Here is a 12,957-nt window from a genome sequence, read left to right as displayed (position 1 = left end):
AATTGTAGTAGATGAAGTATCATTTGTATTTGTTAACAGAAAGTTCTAATTACAGCACTTGATTACATTCATTGAATAATATATCTCTACCAAGTTTCAAGACTTTATTGTAAATAAAAATCATTGCAAGGAATTTAAAGAGGCAGTTCAGAGGTCATCTTCTACTGTCGGTTCCGTTCTAAAATTCTAACCAGCAGTTTTTCAATGTAGTAGAGTTAAGACTTTTTGAGTAATAAAGCCAACTTGACTCCACTCACATTAAATTAAGAAGACTGTAAACTGTTAAACGACGGAGTTTTTAATTAATAATTGTCCGGGAAGGGGCAGTTTTGATGCTGCTGCCTGTGCCTAGGGTGGTTGGTAGCAGATGTTACGTTTGGAGGACCGCTGCGCTCATACGGTATACAAATACGGTCAGAGAGGCAGAAAAAGAGACACTTCGCATCACAATACCTATCTGTCTGCAACAGTCAAACGCCGGCATGTGCTGTGCCTTGGATGACGTGAGAGCTGGTCATCTACCAAATAAGTTTTCAGTAAAAGCAGGAAGTCAGATCGTTAGGACTGTACATCGTCCTGGATCTCTTAGATCTCATGGGAGTAACTGTCTGCATGTCACCCATAACGTTGACTAAACCGTGTGGCATGAGATTGTTTTCTACTTTTAAGGCGAGCAATTAACTTTTGGTGATTGGAAGTCATGGAGGTAGACTATTTTACCCGGAACGTCCTGTAGAGATCGCCTCTGAAATGTTAATAGCGTTGTTTCCGATAGAGATACTATTATTATTTTTAGTAATTTATTATATTTTGTGTATATGAAATTTTACTGAGTATATGAACCAGCTAAAACTCAAAACTTTTATTTATAGTCCTTGCTCCTGATCCTGCTGAGTAAGTAGGAAATAGGGACGTTCTTTCAGTGACTACAATGAGTAATGAGGGCTTGTAGACTGCAGATTGTGGTCAGCATTCTGGCTGACAGCAAAACTAGTTTTCAGGCTCTTATAAAAGGTACAGGTATTTGTAATGCATGCACAGACAATGCAAATGTCTTTTCACAAAACGACATTGCAAAAGTAAACAGCAGTTAGACTATTTAACCACCGCCCCACATATGGACTTAAATTTCCAATATAAAAAAAATTTGTTGGTCTGTAACATATCAGATACAGTGCCGCTTTTGTGCAACAAACAAATTAAAAAACTAAGAGAGGCCAAACACTTTTGGACTGTCCTCTCTCATTTGTTTTCTTTAATTCTCTCTCAGGGGGTGTTGACAGTAAAGTGATTGGGTATGAAGGGCTTTAATTACTCTTTGCCAAATTAAATCAGATAATGGGCCTTAATTCATTTGATATATCTTCCATAGCCTGTTAGTGGACATTCCGTGTGGGAGAGGTGCACTGGACAGGGGAGTTGTGTACGGCTACCTCCGCCAACTTGCAGGAAGGTCACGTCAGGGTGAAAATGGCAATGGTCTGGTGGTTGGGGGCGGTTACAATAAACGCGTCCTTGGCAGCCACACACCACTGGCTTTCTCTCGAGCAGATGATAGGCAACGAGGCTTGCGTAGCCGGCATCTGTGGCGGCCGCTGCTCAGGCACCTCAGCTGCAAGCGATAGATGCAACGACGCTAACACAGATGACTCGGTTTCAGACCCATCAGATCGCCACACTGCTAAACATGACACAGCAGCTCCTGGAGAATCAAGCCACGAAAGCTGAGCGCCCAACAGAACAACAAGCAATACCTGTAGCTCCGAGTGCCATACCGCCTTTTCGCGAGTTCAATGAAAAAGACGAGGTGAATGTGACGGCAGCTAGGTTCAAAAATGGTTCAAATGGCTCAGAGCACTATGGGACTTAACTTCTAAGGTCATCAGTCCCCTAGAAAGTAGAACTACTTAAACCTAAATAACCGAAGGACATCACACACATCCATGCCCGAGGCAGGATTCGAATAGCGCCTAGAACCGCTCGGTCACCCGGGCCGGCTATCAACTCTTCAATAGCAAGAAAAGGACAGAACAAACTTACCGCGAATGGGTAACAAATTTGCATGGAATGACGAGAAAATGCAAATTCAAGTGGCCTTGAGGTGCTTTATATTCGGATGTGATGTTGTGTGATGCGATCGTGTACTATGTAACTGACGTCAGCCTTGGAGAACAGATTTTGAAATAGTCAGATCCATCATTTCAGCACGTAGTGAAATATTATATCAGTATGATTCAGGTGCCATGTCAGCCAATAAATCTGAGCAGCCACCAATTTGTCGGGTTAAGTCATCTCTTGCTTATGACCTGCCCAATAGGCAGCAACAGCCCACGTGTGCCACGCCGCGTAAACAGGTCTCTACACAGGCAAACAGAATTAAGTCATGTCCTCGGTGCTCTTCACTGTGCAAACGCCAAGACTGGCCGTCCAGTCAAGTACAATGTTATGCTTGTGGCAATAAATGTTTGCAAAGTAACAAACTTAAAATTTCAGTTCACTCACAAAAATCTAGTCGCAAGGCCCGTGTAATCAATGTAGTGTATTCAAAGCCTGCTGCAGGCATTACCAAAACTAGCATGCGAACAGTTTCCTCAGTGCTATGCCAGTCCTACAAACTTTCTCCTCATTTGAATATTAGTGAAAACATGCGAACGGACACGGGTGCCTCTTGTAACAACAACGACGCTGTACTATTTTATATGAGTAAATTTTTTTTCCATCTGATTTTTCGATAAATTAGTGTAATTGATGTTCTGATTTCATTTCTTTTTTGTTTCATGTCATTGTTAAGAAAACTGTAAACAAATTTCAATGTGAATATTAATGTTTATGTCAAATGTCAAGCAATATTGTAATAGAATTGAAATGGAACAAATGTTGAGACGTTTGTGAGATGTTTAAGATTGTAACTGTGCGTCTGGTCCATACGTAGGCAATGTGTTAGAATACGTAGAATGCAAAACCTCGGGTGAATACCCTGTCTGTAAGGGAGCGGTAAAAGGTGGATGGCAGGCGAGCGCGGGAAAATCCACACGGGCACTGCACGGCACAACGGGCTAAGCAGTAGTAGTTGGAGTTTGGCATTGGTCTGAGCAACACGTTCTGGTTCGAGGAGTCTCTCCTGGAAGACGTAGTTTCATTGAGCCTCGGGTATGCCGTTCCAACGCCCATACAGCATACAGCATGGCAAAATTACATAGGCACTAAATGGAAAAGTATTGCGACGCTATGAAGAAATAAAGTGCCGGTACGTCAAGAGCCATAGCTGTGGTTGTATGTGTGCTCTGTGCCTCGCCATCCCGCCGCCTGCCAACCGCCGCATCGATACAAACAGGTTGAAACTTTTAGTACTGTATTCGTATGGACCAGTGTTACTTTTGTTCCATACTGTTCAATAACAACTTAAATTTTACCAGAACTGTCCTACCATTTAATTATCCTCACAACTAACCTAGACAGGGTCCTTTCCAAATGTTGTGTAATCCGAGTGTCCCGAGATGACAAATTAAAGTTTGTGTTAATAACAATTACCTGCAGACCTAGCTATGTTAGAATGGTGTTTAAAGAACTGTTTTGTTAATGAACCAGTAAATGAATAACGAAGGTCTGACAAAGTTGGAAGATAACTTTAATATTGATTTAGTAATGAAGTTTAATTATTTCGAGACAGATATAAAGGTATTTAAATGAGTAGGAAATAAGATAAAGAGAGTAGTAACTCATATATTGGAAATTTTGAGCTCATAATGGTGTCAGTAATTAATTTTTTTAATACAGTGATCATAACAGTTTCAAGGTCAGCCCCCCTTTTTTTATTCATTTGAATTCTGAAGTGCTCTAAATTGATTTGACCAGCAAAAGTTAAAGTCAATGTAAAAGCCAAAATGTATCAGTGTTTTATCTTTATCAAAATTGACATTTTGTGTGTGGCTCGAAAGTGCTATTTTTAGGGTAACCTATGCCCGATTTTAATCAGATCAATAGACAGTACGAAGTTTGGTAGTATACATTATATTGTAGTGTTATGTATTCATGGTTTTTCCATATCAGTACAGAAAGTGAAACTATCAGTTCAATAGATTTTCTGGTTCTAAAATATGCGGCTGGCAATGACAGGAGTTTACGCGGCCAGATAACAGATGGCGTTAGCGGTAGACAATTGGCGTACATACAATACCACGAACATGTTAACGAACAGATTGAAATGTCGAGATCGCCTCGAACACAGCAAGGAATAAAACAGGAAGTAGAGGATGACTTTGTAGATGATAGTGGGTACGTGAACGAATCCAGTGACATGTTTGATTCACCACAGATAAAGAAAGAACCGAAAGAAAATTTTGATGTAGGTTCGGAACACACCGATTCCGTAGAACAAAACAGTGTGAAAATTTTAAGCATGAACGACTTATTTGAATGATTAACCAAATAAATTGCAGGACAGAGTGAGCAGCTCAAAACACAGAATGATCAGCTTAAAACACACGTTGACGAGCAGCTCAAAACACAGAATGATCAGCTTAAAAGACACGTTGACGAGCAGCTTAAAACCCAAGTTGGTCAGCTTAAAGCACAGGTCGAAGAACAAGGAATTAAAATTAGTAAACAAATAGAACAGGTAGAACAAAAAGTGGGTAATTTAAGCTCTGTAGTAAATACTATGAAGTATGAAATTGACACAATTAATAAAAATATGGATACTATGCAGGGGAAAATTGACGACATTAACAGTAGGTTTGATGTTGAAATTCTCAACATCCAAGAGAAAGTAGAGCTTCTAGTTGAAACAAAAGTAGACGAAAAAGTTTTCGGTCTTAAATCTGAGATCGTAAACGAATGCGAACATGGAATCTCACAGTTGAAAAAGGTGGTTTCAGATACTGAAAGAAATTTAGGCGAAAAAGTTACCGGATGTGTACAAAAGTGTGAACAAAATACATCGAAAATTCAAGGCAAAATTTTCGATCTCGAGAGTAAAATCAAAGATACGCCTGGTGTTGTCTGTAATGGCGCGCCACTTACGAAGCTGTTGGAAGGTGAGGAGCGCTTCGATCCCGCCAAGAAGCATAATGGATGGCATCTGTGGGATTTCATCAAAAATTGCGAGAGGATGTTTCCTGAACACTTGTCTGGTCAGGATAAGATAAACGTAGTAATTAGCGCCTTAGCAGGTGATGCTAAGCGCTGGGGAATTAACTTGAATACCGAACTAATGACGTTCGCAGAGTTTAAACAAAAGTTTACAGAAGAATACTGGTCCGAACAAAAACAGGATCATTTGTGGCGCGAGTTTTTCATGATAACAGGGGCAGGAATTCTTTGAAAGATTTCTGAGAATATTGGTACCGAAAGTTGACACATTTAAGAGGGAGAAGATCCGATTCTGAAATCATATGGGAGCTATACAAAAAGCTTCCAGAAGATTCGAAGAGATATGTGGGAAGCAATCATCGTAGCTTCCAAGCGTTTCTCCAAAGGGTCGAAGATGAAGACCACTGGCGCGAAAGTCGTGCCAATTATCAGAATTTTAGTAACAAAAATAATCGCAATAATGACGAGAGAAATGACGGCGATGGATTTCGCGTCAACATGATACAGAGAGGTAGAGGCAGAGGAAGAGGAAGAGGGAGTTATCCAGGTCGCGGTAGAGGGTACACCGCGCAAAATAATAACGACACGGGAAACTGATTTCCACTAACGTTGCGGGCCAAACGGAAGCGGACAGAACATACCGACCCCGACTTAAGATATGTTACCGGACTGACAGTGAAGTTATGAGACAGGTTAGAGACAGGCGTGAAACGACGCAACGTGTTGTTGCGAAACAAGCGTCAGGTGCGAGCGCAGATGACTCATCTTCGCCGCGCAGAGCGATACATGTTAACAGGCGAGTGGAGCATCAGAGGGCAACGGCCCAGCCTAGCAGAACAGATGTTCAGAGAGAAGCCGCTAGCAAGGCGGCAGAATTAGGTACAAACATTGCCGTAAGAGCTGGTGAATACATTACGTGTGGTAATTCCGTGGCGAAGGAAATAGTAGATGGAACAGTGGATACACAGAGAGGTGTGGTTAGCAGTGTTAGCAATGAAGTACATGACGAGAATGAATTAGCAGAAGTAACTGATTGGCGTGTGCAGATCGACGATCTGTACAAGGGCCTCAAGCAATGTGAGTGGGAGGATGTTAAGAAGCAGTATGAGGCAAGGAGGTTAATTAGTGAAAAAGGAAATAATAGGGACGTCGATAAGGTGACGTGGCCCGTATTTAAAGAGGAGAGAGTAAATAGCGCCGCGCAAAGTACACGTGCTGCCGATAGGACGAAGGTTAAAGTTAGAAAGGAATTGGAGGATGAAATCCTAAGCATTGACGAGGAAGTAACTTATGTTAACGATCAGCCAATAGTACAAGCGGTTACCGAGAGGCACCGTGGGAACGGGGCAAGAGTAATTGAAGTCCACGAGGATTACACTAAATATGAAGTAACAGTGGATGTGAGTAAAGCTGATAATGAGGTCGTTTTGCCAAAAGAGGATATTGAGATAAAATAAAAATCTGACGAAGATGCGGAGGAAGAACTTAGTGCCTGTCTCAGGAAAGCTTTTATGTTAGAACCTGAAAGCGATCCAGAATGGTCGGATTCTGACGATAGTTCAGATGACGAGTATTTCGGTACTAGTGAAAATAATGGGAATAGAGCTAATTGCGATATTGTACCTACCGATGACGAAGTTTCAAAACAAAACCCCAATGTTGAGACTGAACACAGAAAGAAAGAGCCACCTGATGACTCAGTGTTTATTTTGCAAATAATTCAAGTTAGCAAAGACTTTGAGCTCCAGAAACCGAGAAAGCCACCAGATAGAAATAGTTCACAGGTCAGGAACGTAGCTTGGGACGATGTCACAGTCGACCAAGGTGTGTTGCAGAAGAAACAGGAAGGGGCATGATTTAGAGTCTGGGGCAGATTTATATTGGACTTCGAGAATGTCATGAACACCTTACATCATGAAACTACTGGGTTCCCACCGGAAGAAATTTTGTTAGGCAGCAGAAGTAAAAGTTTAATTGAGGAAAAACTAGAGTTTCCACCTTGTACAAGCTTGGGGTTGAGTCAAAAGAAAGAATTAGTCAGAAAAAGGGCAAAGCAAAAAGCTGAATCTAGATCTAAAAGACATGATAAAAATCTGAAAGTTTCCAAATTAAAAATTGGGGATTATGTTCTTTTAAAAACCCACGAAAAATCTAATGAACTGAACCATGAAATTTCCAAATTTAAATATATTTATAATACAGAACATTCCACACGATAACGCTTACTAACTAATCTACCCAAAAAGACCTTTAGGTGTAAGAAACGTTGTGGACCTGAAACTGTATGTTCCTAGGAGTGAGTAACCTAAGTACAATCAGAAAGCAATATGCAGTAAATGTGCTGCATCTGATGCTGAAACTCTTTTATTCTAAATGTAACAAATCTTTGTAAATGTATGTATACCGATGTCAGTGTGCTAATGTACTTATGTGAGTTTCAGATTACCAGATGTACTATCAATGCAAAGATGTATGGAGAAAAGGGCTGAAAAGAAAGGGTAAATGCTGCAAGCCAAATAAAAGATGGGACTGCCAAAAACCAAAGCGGGCATTATATGAGTCATAATATAAAGGACTGCCAAACACCAAAGAGGGCAGATAAATAGTCAAAGGAGAATTGTAAGTGTGGAGCAGGTGATGTGATAAAATGATGCGAAATGGATTGCCCAAATCTGAATAATAGGCAGAAAATATGTGTAGTAATTTTTCTAAGTATTATTGTGTGTTTATTAGTAAATAAGGAAATGGACTGCCATTCAATGCAAGTAGCAACAAATTGTCTTATAGTGTATATAGGTATTTGCATATGCTTTGTAGTCAAGTGTTTGTGTTCCAGCTTTTGAATTTATTTTTCTGAGAAATTTAATAATACGTAATTTGCTATTTAAATCATGTTCTGATAGGAGGTTGGACTGTGCCAAAGGCACTTAAGTAAATGATAGGTAAATGTTCTCGATATATTAAAAATTATAGAACTATATGAAGTGAGTGAAAGGAAGTTTTGTGGTATAAACTTTTATGATGGCACATTCACGCAAACATTCAGAACCACTGTATAAATATAAAGTTAAGTGTTCCCATCAAATTTGCACTTAGTGAAATTTACTGGAAACAGGGGCATGTGTAACAACAACTACGCTGTACTATTGTACATATAAGTAAATTGTTTTTCCATCTGATTTTTCGATAAATTAGTGTAATTGATGTTCTGATTTCATTTCTTTTTTGTTTCATGTCATTGTTAAGAAAACTGTAAACAAATTTCAATGTGAATAATAATGTTTATGTCAAATGTCAAGCAATATTGTAATAGAATTGAAATGTAACAAATGTTGAGACTGTTGTAAGATGTTTAAAACTGTAACTGTGCGTCTGGTCCATACGTAGGCAATGTGTTAGAATATGTAGAATGCAAAACCTCGGGTGAATACCCTGTCTGTAAGGGAGCGGTAAAAGGTGGATGGCAGGCGAGCGCGGGAAAATGCACACGGGCACTGCACGGCACAACGGGCTAAGCAGTAGTAGTTGGAGTTTGGCATTGGTCTGAGCAACACGTTCTGGATCGAGGAGTCTCTCCTGGAAGACGTAGTTTCATTGAGCCTCGGGTATGCCGTTCCAACGCCCATACAGCATGGCAAAATTACATAGGCACTAAATGGAAAAGTATTGCGACGCTATGAAGAAATAAAGTGCCGGTACGTCAAGAGCCATAGCTGTGGTTGTATGTGTGCTCTGTGCCTCGCCATCCCGCCGCCTGCCAACCGCCGCATCGATGCAAACAGGTTGAAACTTTTAGTACTGTATTCGTACGGACCAGTGTTACTTTTGTTCCATACTGTTCAATAACAACTTAAATTTTACCAGAACTGTCCTATCATTTAATTATCCTCACAACTAACCTAGACAGGGTCCTTTCCAAATGTTGTGCAATCTGAGTGTCCCGAGATGAAAAATTAAAGTTTGTGTTAATAATAATTACCTGCAGACCTAGCTATGTTTGAATGGTGTTTAAAGAACTGTTTTGTTAATGAACCAGTAAATGAATAACGAAGGTCTGATAAAGTTGGAAGATAACTTTAATATTGATTTAGTAATGAAGCTTAATTATTTCGAGACAGATATAAAGGTATTTAAATGAGTAGGAAATAAGATAAAGAGAGTAGTAACTCATATATTGGAAATCTTGAGCGCATAATGGCGTCAGTTATTAATTTTTTTAATACTGTGATCATAACAGTTTCAAGGTCCCCCAACCCCCCCCCCCTTTTTTTATTCATTTGAATTCTGAAGTGCTCTAAATTGATTTGACCAGCAAAAGTTAAAGTCAATTTAAAAGCCAAAGTGTATCAGTGTTTTATCTTTATCAAAATTGACATTTTGTGTGTGGCTCGAAAGTGCTATTTCTAGGGTAACCTATGTCCGATTTTAATCAGATCAATAGACAGTACGAAGTTTGGTAGTATACATTATATTGCAGTGTTATGTATTCATGGTTCTTCCATATCAGTACAGAAAGTGAAACTATCAGTTCAATAGATTTTCTGGTTCTAAAATTTACTATATTATGCGGTGTTACTACGTGATGGTTTGCATAAATATACACCAACTTGTACAGGAAAGAAATTCAGTTAACGCCTAATTAGGCTGGCGACCGTATTATCAACAAATTGGTAGCATCTTCTGTGTTGTTTCTTGTCCGTCCTGACGTGTAGTTGCATTTCGGACTTGCTTGACGTATCATTGTTATTACAGAGTGGGTGTAAGTCTGATTTGCCACCATTCAGGTACACGCGGTCAATATATATATACAAAAATCCTGTCTCGTAAGGTGAACGCTACTCACTTACCATAGTACAGGTTTTAATGAGTATTGTGTGCCCCGCGCGCACGTTACACTCTGTTATATTGCTGAATCGTAACACCCATGAACTGCTAGGCTACCCACGCCTGTTTAAAACTAGCACGCACCTGACAGCTTATAATGGACAAGACATTCGCATTCATGGAAAACATTCTTTGCCTGCCATGTATAGCTCGCATATGCGTAATGTTACTTTTACAGTGCTACAATCACGTGACTGTGACAACAGTTTTGGCCTTGATTCGTTTGACTTGTTTGGCTTTAAAATTCAAGACAATGTGTTGACAGTGACTGCATTCAATGCCAAAGACAGCTGAAACAAATCCTGGAACTCTTTTCTGAAGGTTAAGGCAAGGCTAACAATTTTGTTGCACATATTACTAATAAAGACAATGTTCTGCTGAAATTTTGCAGCGCCAGAATTGTTCCCATTGCAGTATGGGACAAAGACGCTGCTGAACTTAGAGAATTGCAAAATAACGGAGTTATTTCGCCCATACCAGCTAATCAATGGTCAAGTCCACTGCTTTTGCTCCCCAAACCTTCAGGTCGCATTCGATTTTGTGCTGACTTTGAGTTTACAGTCAACCCACAAACTGTGATAGATACTTTCCCATTGCCACGCCCAGAGAATCTCATGCACAAATTAAGCGCTGGTCGTTACTTTTCAAAAACTGATTTGCGCGACACATATCTTGAAATACTACTAGATGAAGAATCTCAAAAAGTGTGTGTTGTGAACACTAATTTGGGCTTGTTTAAATATTTGCGTTTGCCTTTTGGCAGTGCTTCTGCACCTTCCATTTTCCAAAGCTATTTGCAACAGCTGGCTGTTCAAAGTATTTGGACGATATTGTCGTAACAGGTCGTACACCCGAAGAACGAATTACAAATGTGCGTACTCTGTTTCCTGTGTTATCTGATGCAGGACTATGTCTGATTTTTTGAACCTTAGTTGCCCTATCTTGGTCATGTCCTAAACAGTCAAGTGTACACCATCTTCAGTAAATTTGTTAGCCATACGAGACTTGCCAATTCCTCTCAATGTCACATAATTCCAGTCAGTCTTAGGGGGAATGAACTATTGTATTCGGTTTATACCGAACGCTGCACAAATCGCATCTCCATTGCATCGCTTGCGTCGCAAGAACGTCCCCTTCGTTGGGACGGATGGGTGCCAAGAAGCATTTCTCAGTGATCAATGCTTGGTTTACTTTGATCTTGGCAAACCAGTTGTGTTCCAAGCTGACTCTTCTTCTTGCGGCATCGGTTCAGTGTTTTCGCACTTTGGTGATAAAGACAGCCCTATTGCTTCCGCTTCGAAAGCGTTGCCCAAAGCTCATAGTAACTACTCACAAATAGAGGAAGAGGCATTCATTACATTGTATGGTGTCACCAAATTGCTCCACTATTTGTATGGCAGAAAATTCCACTTAGTAACGGATCACAAGCCATTGCAGTCCTTGTTTCATCCGACGAAGCCGGTTCCTGTACAAACTGCCAAAAAGTTGCTACGATAGGCTTTGTTATTATCTCAGTACCAGTACGAGATTTTGTATCGTCCGACAGCTCAACATGGCAATGCGGACGCACTTCCACGTTTTCCGATTGGCCCTGTTACAGACTCTGACCCTTCTGCTGCCTCTTGTTGTCACAGTGATACTCAGGATTCAGAACTGCTTCAATCTTTTCCTCTGAACTACAGGAAAATTGCACAGGCCATGGACACTGTGCCAGATGTTAACATTTTGCTGCAATATATTTGCACAACTTGGCCTCGTTCATTGCATAGCATAAAGAACTCTGTAGTGTGCCGATACTTTGCACATCGGCATAGCCTCGCTATACAGGAAAGTGTGATTCTTGTTCAAAACGAAAGTGGACAGTCACATGCGTTGATCCCCAAGCTTTGCAAGTGTTGCAGTTACTTCGCCAAGAACACTGGGGGAAACAATTAGCGATTCCACACTGCACTTGGCATGGTATGGACACCCAGATAGAACAGATGACATCACAGCGTCACCCTTGTGTGGAAAACCAGTCCGCTCTGCCAGAAAAATTCTCTACTTGGCCTAAGTCGCAATCACCATGGCAACGTGTGCACATAGAGAGCTACCTCAATAGGGAGAAAATAGGATATTTTCTGTAAGCATGGCAATCTGCACACATCGCCTAATGGATATCTGTAAGTTTCACTAATGGTCGTTCAAAAGTGAGAAGGCGATCGGAGCCAAGGACCCCCTTGACAACTGACACAAGCCCTGTGTCGCGACACCTCAGCGTCACATCAGTACACACCGTAAAAGAGTAAAATTTGTGGTGAGTAACATCAGCCCTTCCCAGGGAGTATGTATCACCAATATTTTTCTCTGTCGTTTCTCTTGTTCGAGCTCGCAAAATGTATCATGCTGTCACCTTATGTCTGGTGTTTTCTGCGTTTAGTTCTAATGTGTTCACAGAATGACATGCAGAAAACCATCGATGACCCCATTGTAATGGAGGGCACAGTTAGCGCAGTAGTTAGATATCAGATTTAATCCTGGAATTTCGATGGAAGATTCGGTGACCGATACATCTCGATAAATTTTTCAGTAATTAGTGTTCGTGCTCGGATGAGTACTTGCTCACACTATAATCAAATTTTCTTTTAGAATATTCAATCACATCCATCAAGTTTATTTTTTTCTTTCTATTTTGTGGTGGTAATCGTGAAATTGTATCCTAAATAAGTCTCTGTAAACGCAAGTTGTAATGTAGAAGGGCCCTATTAATAGTTTATAAATAGTGGTCTGTCCTGTATCTCATAGTGTAAAAGTGTGTACACAGTACGTCATTGAGAATATGGAATTCCATTGGTTTCTTCATGTTTCTTATGCAAAACAGCGACAGTTATTACTAACTCAAAGATAACTCAAATACGTCTTTGTAATAGAAATTTTCGTTGTTATGTTGTTGAACAATTCTTACGTCAGTTGATGCTTTGGGAAAGACAACCGACGGGGTTC

Source organism: Schistocerca americana, chromosome X (genome assembly GCF_021461395.2).
Source record: "Schistocerca americana isolate TAMUIC-IGC-003095 chromosome X, iqSchAmer2.1, whole genome shotgun sequence".
Classification (NCBI taxonomy): domain Eukaryota; kingdom Metazoa; phylum Arthropoda; class Insecta; order Orthoptera; family Acrididae; genus Schistocerca; species Schistocerca americana.
Note: the sequence above shows the minus strand (reverse complement) of the source record.